The sequence below is a fragment of the Molothrus ater genome, chromosome 2 (genome assembly GCF_012460135.2).
Source record: "Molothrus ater isolate BHLD 08-10-18 breed brown headed cowbird chromosome 2, BPBGC_Mater_1.1, whole genome shotgun sequence".
Lineage (NCBI taxonomy): Eukaryota > Metazoa > Chordata > Aves > Passeriformes > Icteridae > Molothrus > Molothrus ater.
In genome coordinates, this window is record NC_050479.2 from 62,004,150 (window position 1) to 62,014,117 (window position 9,968).

Genomic DNA, 9,968 nt, shown 5'->3' on the forward strand with positions numbered 1-9,968 from the left:
AGGGAGTGAAAGCACCTCAGCCAAAGGAGGAATGCTTTTCACTTCCTGGTGAGTGCTGCTCCAACCTCTGCTCAGCTGGGCAGACACAGTTTCCCTTCTCCCCTCCACCTCAGTGGTGTCCTTGTGTGGTCCCCACAGAACAGTCACCCACCTGTGCGTGCAGCAGGGAGGCTTCAAGTGCATTGAGGAGCTGCAAGGAGAATTTAGTTGCCTGTGGACAAAGGCCAAGCCAAGGACACAGTGAGGCTTCACTCTGTTAACACACCCAAAATCTTGTTTCTGTGGAGCTGAAGGATGGAAGTAATTTTGTGACTCTTTCTCCACTTGCTGGACTAATCATAGTAAAAACCTCAACTTCTTGTTTCTGCTGGGATTTTCACTGGAGTCATTAATCTCAGTTACAAGTACCCAGCCACATGCTGCCAGAAATAGGGAAATAGGGATAGACAGCAGTGGGGACTGGGAGTGAAATTGGAGACATTTAAATGCAGAAGCAGAAAATTATGTAGCAGAAAGAGAACTGCAAGAGGGAATTCAGAGTTTTAATAGAACTCATGGGCATTGCAGAGAAGAGAAAATCTGAAGGATTTTTTTTCAAATTATAAGTATTATTCAAACACAGAAAACAGGGAAATATGTCACTTGCAAGGAGATTGCCATTGGCTAAGTGTTAAAGCTTCACATACAGAGGGGAATGGCTAGTATTGAAACTCCACAGCAGTTTCAATGCCTACCATGGAACAGGTAGTTTGAACAACCACTCTGTTATTTTGAGAGGAACAGGAAAAGAAAAGCTCCATGGTACAGAAATAAGAGAGAATTTTCTTTTCCTTTAAAGTTGTTTGGGATTTATGTAATTCCAGAAGATTTGCGCACACTGAGGAACCTATGGCTGAAAATCAAAATAATCCAGAAACAAGCAAGATGCCCAGTAAAATTAACAGTGACCTTTGGCTTTGTCTCACCTGTTGCTAGTTACTCATGGTGAGTAAAGTGAACTCTGCGCTGCAGAGTACAGTACAGAGCACAGAGTACAGCAGGTGCTTCTGCAAAGGCACATGAAGGCATAGATAAACACAGACATGTGTGACCTTCTGTGCTCTGGGCTGGCAGAGAAGGAGCTGTGAGCTGCAGTGACATTGTCTTCCATGCTACTGTAGTAGTAGTAGCAGTAGTAGTAAGAGTATCTCAAGTGCAGCACTCTCTCAGATACTCACTCTCTGGTTTCTAAGTGAGAGTTTGGGCTGTGCCAGGGACAGGGAGTGTGTCTGATCCTGCCTGAGCAGATGCCTTTAAGGAAGGCATGAGTGCTGTGTCTTCCACAGAAAAAAAAAAAAAAAACATTTGATAACACTGACCTGCTCTAGGGATAACTTAAAAAATTTTCTTCCTTTATTTTAGGAATGGCTGTAAAGCTTTCCAGGATTAATTAATAGGAAGAGTCTCCAGACTGAAAGAGCTCCAAACGCATTCGGGATTTCTGGCCCAGATTCCCAGCCTCTGTGCCAGGCTCCAGGGGCAGCAGGGATGTACTCTGCATTGCTGACATGGCAGCAGCACAGAGAGCTGGCACTCAGTGTGTCTTTTACAAAACGTGAATAATGCAAGGAGCTAAGGGAATATAGGAATAGAAGTGGGCAAGCTTGGAGAAACGAGAGGGTGCCAAGCTGGCTGTGAGCACACGGTGCAGCCGTGTCCTGCAGCCGCTGGAGATGCTGGGGGGGCGGGCATCCCTTCCTCGGATGAGCCTTCGCTCCTCTCCCGCCTGGAGCGGCTCTGCGCACCCACCTTAGCAGCAGAGAGCAGCACAGCCCTGCTGAGGCCAGCAGTCTGGTTCTGCCCCTGGTTCTGGGCAGGAGTTGCACTTTGTGTGGCTCCAGCTACACCGCGGCGTGTTTGCGGGGCCTCGTTTGTCCGCCTGTCTGTCCCCGCCGTCCGTGCGCCCTGTCCCGCACACGGGCGGGCCGTGCACGCACGGCAGCTGTGTACAGCCAGCCCCCTCTAGTGGCACTCGTCCCCACAGCGGCGGATGCCTCTGGTCGAGACTGCGCTCGGCTTTTTAAATGTTTAAATTCTATACTACATTACGGAGCATGGTGAGAAGAGATGGTGACATAGAATGGCAGGTTCGGAGAGATTTGCACTGTTTGACTCGCCCACAGTCTCTCCTACCTTGCATACGGAGCACGTCACCCTCAGAAGTTCTGTGGTGGAGTGAAATGAAAGCCACGATCAAAGCTGCTGCTCGGGAATACACAGCTCTTCAGCTCACCACTAAGGCTCCTCTCATCTCCTCTCTGAAAGCCTTCAAACCTAATTTGCCTTCCTCCTCATCCAGGCCACTCCCCAACTCTCCCATTTACACCTTTAAATGTAAAGCTGGTGTTAGATGAGATCCATCCCCTGAAACTACACTTGAGCATTTTACTAGCAGTATTTATTGCAGTGTAACTTCAGGCATCTGACCCACATGCCGGACCATAGGCATCATATTTTGCATGGGATAGCCTACAGACAGAGTTCATGCTTACACAGTTCCTCAAACAGAAGACTGGAAAATATTAAAATTACAGCTAGTTTGTGCTGGGGACCTCAGTTTGATCTTTCCACTAACTCAGATTTTTGAAATTGTGTACTCTGGAGGCAGAGGACCAAGGTTATGTGAGGTTAGAAGTTTTTTCTTTTTTGTTTTATCCGGAGATCACTAAAAATATAATTCTGACTTACACATCATGTTTAGATAGTGCAGAAATTACTGACTACTGGGTGATGAGCACACAGCATTCTTGCTTCTCAGATGTGGCCTGATTTGAGACAAGATGTAATTTAGTCAAAGCTAAAATTGCATCTCTTGATTGTATTACACTGGACCCTGCTCCTTTAAACATGTGTCTCTGTGTGTGCATGCATGTAAAAGCAGGTATGTGCAGACATAAGGATGGTGAAGCAAGACACCCTGAGAGCTCCTGCCTTTGCATGTTGAGGGCAATGTGAGTGACATACACTCATGCACTGATTTTGCACAGCCAGTGGAGAGAATTTGGGCCACAGTTAATAACTGCAGCATGTTCTCTCCCATAGCTTTCAGAGGAAAAGCCAATGATTGCAGACTGTGTACTGCATTCCTTGGCTGTGTGGCTACACCCGTGGCATTTTGTACCTGTAAAATACAGACAGATTTCTAGGCCAACACAAAGGGCTGGTCACTGGACCAGTTGGAGCATGCAGGACTGTGTCCTCCTACCAGAAAACCATCATTTGCTGCAGCCCAGTTGTGTTAGGCAAGCACAGGAAAGATGTTTGTGTTGGGGGAATGAAGTGGAGCTTACAACAAAAAAAACTGCAACCAGCTGTGCTTAACAGCACTGGGCTGTTGCCCCATCACATTTACAAAACTCCCAACAGACTTGCTCCTGCTGTTCTGCATGTTTGCTTTTCACTCTTAACTGCTCCCTGCTCAGCACACGTGGCTGTTTCTGCCACCTGCAACAGCCCCATCTCCTGTACCATCTATAGTGTCCTTTGGAGCCCAGCTGAGAAGAATCTTCCAGCTCTCATGATGAGAGGAAACCTGAGGTTTCTGCTTCATTGATTTACACTGGTGGCAAGGGAGGTGAACAGATACAAGTCACTGCTTTCCTCATTCTTCCTGCCTGTGAACTGTACCAAATGCCTTTGGAGGTAAAGGCACATCTTGCTGATCAACCTATGAAACACACACCACTCCTTTCTTGGCCCTCATGTTGGCTTAGGGCACAGTCCTAGGGCACTGCACAGGGTATAAAATGTATGTGATATCTTATTTTTCAGTGAAGAGCTGCCTATGGCTGAGGAGCCCAGAACCAGGCATGAGGGCATTCCTACCTGCAGGCACATAGCTGACCAGTAAATACCAGACTGGCCACCTGGGGCTTCTACAAGCAACCTACAACCCTCACACATAACTAGAAGCTCAAGATGGTGTATAAATTCCACTATTTCCTGAAGCCCCAGTGCATGAACTACCATACAGAGGGTGATATGCCACACCAGAGCCTCTTGCTCAAGTGGGATTCTCAGCCCTGACTTTCTGCATGACGCTGGGACCTCTTTCTCACTCTCTGACTCACAGGTGTCAAATGTCACAGCACTGCAGTCACAGTACAAAGAAAGGGGGTTGATCCACTCCCCCTCCTTGCTTCATTCTGATGCCTGCTTGCAGAGAGGAGGGAGGGGGAAACCCTTTTTTTTCTTTTTCTTTTGCAAAAATAAGGAAAATCCTAGGTAATCCCTTATTTCACTGGGGTAGAATCAGAAATGATTCAGTGTCAGCAACTTCCATCTTCTTTCTTCCCCTGATTCAGGCAGAACTCTGAAGACAAGTCCTGTGTAGCCATAAGCCATTTTTTCTTTGGACAGGGTGTTGCACACATCCTTGGTCAGGCAGGACAGGACAAGCAAACAGTAAATACCAGCTGCCCTCTGCCCCTGCATGGGCAGTGCATGAAATGAACTATAGCACAGCACAGGGACAGCACCAGCAGGTCGGTTTTCTGCCATCTGCTGTCAAATGTGGATGGTAGGTCTTGCTTGAGAAATCTGCCCTAAGGCACTAGCATGGTTTCAGTAATTGTTTTCCTGGTAAGACCCAGTGCATAGAAAACACTGACAACACCTATGGATGTATTGGTTTGGAAAATAACACCCTGAGGACAGTCTGATACTGTGTTACCTGTGATCATAGCCCAGCTTTGAAGACAAAAGAAGTGTCATTTTTTCATGAGGTGTGGCAAACAGCATTTGTAAGTTTAGAGCACTTGTGGATTATGAAGTCTGAGGATTTACAATCAGGTTTTTTTTTTACTCAGACAAAAGCATGTGCTTGTGCTCTGTCATCAACATGAAGTGGGAAAAAAGTGTGAGCTCCATCTTACAGCATTAGAAAGAGGTTTTTTCCTCTAAGCTTGAATTCTGAATTCCTTTGACTGGGAAGCTATGTAGGTGAGCACGGATCATTGGGAAACAGTCATGGTTTAGTTGCTGACATGTGTTTCAGGCTTCAGTGGCAGGTCAGGTTGGAAGAAAGGATGAGTGGTGAAAATGTACCCAGGAGACAGCAAGTGTGGATTTCAGTCCTGAAGAAAGTGAAGGCTCTTAGTAATAGTTAAAGGCCAACTCATATGATATGTGCTGGAAAATCAGAGTTCTTTGGGTTGCTCCTCTGGAGGTGGAACAAGGAGAGAGAGCAGGAAAGTACTTGGGCCTGAGATGAGTGCCCAGAGGAGACAGCAGCTGGAGGCAATAAGCTGCAGGGACCAAGGTGCACCTTCTTGGTAGGCAAGGTAAGAAGGAAGGATTGCTGAAGGCTCCAGACAACCACAGGTGGCAGATGCCAGAAAAAGAGGGAGAAATGCTAGGGAGAAAAGGCATTGCTGTGGGAGTTAGGAACCCCTCAAAGGTAGTAGTGAATGAGGTGTCCACAGAAACTTGGAGACTAAAAGATAGGGTAGGATGGCCTGGAGAGTTTCCCTGTGGAAAGGAGGTCTGGAAAGATGAAAATGTAAGGAAAATTTCTGGGAAAATATGGGAATAATGTCATCGTGTTCCTTTGGTGAGCACTCAGCACAGTGCTGAGACAAGACTGCCATGGAGACAGGCTCTGGACCCAGCATCAAAGGCCCAATCAGGATCCAGCAGAGAGGCTGTTTGTGGATTTCCCCATCTCCTGGCTGGAGTAACTGGAAGACTGACACAGGGAAACATCTTGTCCATCAGCAGCCAGCACCTGCTGCAGCAGCAGTTGTGCACATTTGCTGTGTGAAAAAGGAAGTACACGTGTTAAGTAGCCAGAATGCAATTTTGAAATAGGAAGTGTGTGGGATATGCTGGTAGCTATTTCTGCTTTCCCATCAGTCTGACAGATGCAGAAATCCTGGGGATTTGGGTTAGGGGAATCCAGCCTGTCCAGCTCAGGCACTGGCCTTGTGCCTGACTGCTGGGACCCACAGAAGGAGCCCCTACAGTGGATGCAGGGCTATTCAGCATGGAGAGTGAGCCAGGGGTCTTTGAAGGCACTGTGAGGGGAGGCTGGGACAACCAGAGCTCTTTGGTGAGAGGGACAGTTGATGAGTGGTGCTGCTAACATGTTGACTAATACATTAATGAAACATAATCCAATTTTTCTTCACTATAGGAAAGAGACAGGATCTGTTCAGCCTTCTCTGTGCATTTCATCCTCTCTGAGAAAGTCAGTCTCCATCACTGTTGTGTCACTCAGGGTTAGAGATGTTTCTCTGCTCAGTCTGCTGGTCTTCATCTGGGATGTGCTTCCATTTGGACCATCACCTTCCTCAGGGCTGTTTAAGCCTCAGCTGGATTGCATTTTGCTATCCACACTTTTCTCTAATTACACATGATCTCATCCCATCATAGTTTTATTCTTCAGTGACTTCTCAATCTTTTGTTGCACTTCTAAGTGGCCCTGTGGCTCTGTTTCAGTCATAGACCACAAATATTTTTTCTAGTGTTGTTTCATGCTGGCCATGTTAATGCTGTGCTAACCCAGGGCAATGCTGTGCCAAAGTATTTTCCTGTGAAAGAAGATTGCAATTGCAGCTAGATATTACTACAGTCCAAATCAGCTTTTAGGAAATCCTCTGTTAGAGAAGCATGGATATATATCCTCTGTGCTATGACATAGAGTAATACTCACATTCTTTTGCCTCATCCATGAAATGTGTAAGAGGCCTAAAATCATATCCTATTCCAGTAAAACCATTCCTGCTTTTAGTTTCACCTTCTGAGAACTCAAGGAGGGGGAGCTTGATTCACAGCAACTCTTGGCCAGAGATGAGAGCACAGTAAAATAGCTCCCAGGTGAGGCACATAAATTCTCCTTTCCCACATCATGCTCCTTGATGCACAACAGTGCATTTTGGCAGTCACTGACTTGCTTTGAAGTGACCACAGCACCACATTACTGCTGATTTATGCAAGGCACTCTGATCCTTTTCTTGGAGGAAATGCTTCTTGGTGTTGTCACCTAAGGCAGTAGGCAAGCCTCCCTAAGGATCTGCCAGCACTTTTTCATCTCTTCAAGCTGACAACACCTCAATAGATTTGCTTCTCTTTTTTTTTTCCTCTCCAAACATCTCCCTTAGTATCATCCTTAGCTTATGGAATAGCCGAAGTATTTTATTACATTATTTGTTTTATCATAAAGATATTCATCTGGGCTGTAAAGAAGCAAAAATGGTTTTGAAAGTGAATAAAAAAGCAGGCCTAGGAGAAGAGGGTCTGGTAACATTGGGGATTTATCTCTCTTTCATTATGCCTCTATGGACAACTGGAAATGCCTTGACTAAAATAGCAGAGAAAGGAATCCAAGAGGAACTGCTGCTGCTTCTTGGGGAAGTAAAGCAGTTAGATAGTTTCAGACAAGTGACATAGGGACAGTGGAAGCAGAGCAGCTGTCAAAAATCAGTCCAGCTCAACTCCTGCAAGTGTCCAAACAGCTCCATGGTCATCCAGACACTACACTGTTTACAGCATCAGCAACACAGTGCTGGGACAAGACAGGCACGTGAATAAAATTCTGTTGCCAGCTAAAAGCTGACATTGAAACATGCTTCACAAGCATTTTGCCCTGTTCCCTGGGCTCTCTTGAGCAAGCATCTGTCCATCACTCAAGCTGACTTCACCGTTTCTTAATCACAGGCAGATGCTGGCAGGAAACTGGAATCAAGATGTTCTGACCAGGACAATTCTCAGACCGAGGAAAAGATCTCCAGGCAATTAAAAACTTTTCACTAGAAAGGACCATTGAAATAAGGCCTTCAGAAGACTGCATTTTTTCTTACTCAGTTCCTCTGTAATACTGAATTCAGCACTTTTTATTGGATCCTGGCCATTGATGGGTGTGACAGACATCCCTGGAATTATACAGACTCATAAAACTATTAAGTATTTGACATACTTGCTGACAGTGGCAACAAAACCTGTATTTGTGAGGCTGTACTACACCTGATAATTAGTATTGTTCTGTTGTTTACAGTAATAACTGTATGATGCATCATGAAAAATCCTGGCTTCAATGCACTGCACACAGCCTTAGCAAAGCACTTCCACCTCCAGAAAACTCACAACTGAAACTAAGGAAAATACAACAAATCAGTATAAAAAAATAACTATCGGAGAAGAGGGCAAAATTGCTAACTGCAAGAGCGGGATGTTGGTATTGTATTCCTTTGAAACCTTGTGCCTATGGAAATTACTAATAATACTGTCTTTAAGTGAATTCTCTCCTAGCTAACTGCCCACCCTCTGAAGTAAGGTGGGCAGTTAGCTAGGAGTAGGTTTCTCTGCTACCAAAGCCCCTGAGAGTGCTCCTCCAGCAGTTCCCTCAGCAGTGCTCCCATTGTATCCACATGGCAACATAAAAACTCACAGTAAAGAATGAGCTTTGGTCCTCATTTCTCGTGCAAACAGAAAAGTGTGACAATTTTCACAGCTGAACAATCAGGTCTCTTGCAACTCTCCTCTGTGAAACATGTTCAGCTCTCTAGCTAGAGGGCAGCTTATTTTGAACTGGCCCAACTCCTTAGTAAGTTTGAACTTACTCCTTAGTAAGTTTTCCTAACCCTTTAATGTCTACTCCTATCAAAGAATTCAGAGCTTACACATATAAGGACTGCAGGATTTTACTTCCTGCAAAAAAGTTCACTGTAGCTATACAGCTTTTGTTTCTTAAATTCTTTTCTTGGATATACCTTATTATCTGGTTTAGCCTCAGAAATGACCAAACTCAGTACTTACCCATAGAGATATGCTCAGAAGAGCATGGTATTGAGCTGAAAGCTTAATGAGCCTCAAAACTGGATTCAAAGAACTTGGCAACACCCTAAAGCCATTTAGAGGGTTTGTACACAGAAGTCATCCTCATCCCTTTCTGTCCAAGCTACTTCATCACCCAAGCAAATAATGCATGCTTTCAGTTTCCTGATGGTTGCTTTATGGTATCCTAGGATAGCAGCTGATAAAAAACACTATTCCCTCAGCAATGCTGAGAAAACCTTGTGTTTACAGGTCTAGTTCTGTACCTTGCTCCTCACCAGAGAAGTGAATAGCCTCAGATGTTCCTGTGCTATCACCAGCACACAAGAATGTGGATTTGGTATTACTCCCCTCCAGACCCAACAGTCAAATGCAGTATCCCCTCAAACACAGAAAATAAGTTATTCCTTCCAACTTGGGACAAACCTGGTGGTCATCTCACAACTTCCTCCTCCTTACTTTAGCTTCAGCAGCAGAACATTTTAGCCAGTTTTACTTGGCCTATAAGCATGTTGATACTCGCAGGCCTTTTGCTTTCCAGCTTTACCAACTCATGGAGGATCTGCTCTTGCTGCAACCTGTGTTGTAGTAGGTGGCAATAATTAGTGAGGATAAGCTGTACTGGCTCTGTGGAGACCTGCACTGAACTGAACGGATGTGAAGGATCAACACTTGATGCACAAAACTTTTTGCCTGACACTCCCCCTCCTGTGCACTCCTCCACTCCTGTAGACTGAGACTTCAACATTCATGAAAAGCACAGCCAGAAACCAGATCAGCTCTTCTAAACTAATGAATAGTGAAAAAGACAGACTCAGCTGCCCTGCAGGTTATCCCACAGAAGGAGCATTCACATCTACTCCTTCATAAGCACAAAATCCCTGCAAGCAAGGCCTTTCATGTGATTCAGTTAGTTGTGCACCCAACTTAAGTGAGAATTTACTCTTGCATAACATTAAATACAGTCAGCTGCAAAAGCAGGCTCTTTCTCACCACCTCTTACCCTGCACTGGTGAGCTTGTGTAAGAGACACTAATCTTGCTTCAGAGCAGTAAGTAGGTAAGCTGGTTTTGATCACAGAAAAAAATAGATTAGTGGAAGTGTTAGTGAGCTTAGTAGTACTGTAAACATTAATGTAGAGGTGAACTCTCAGGTGG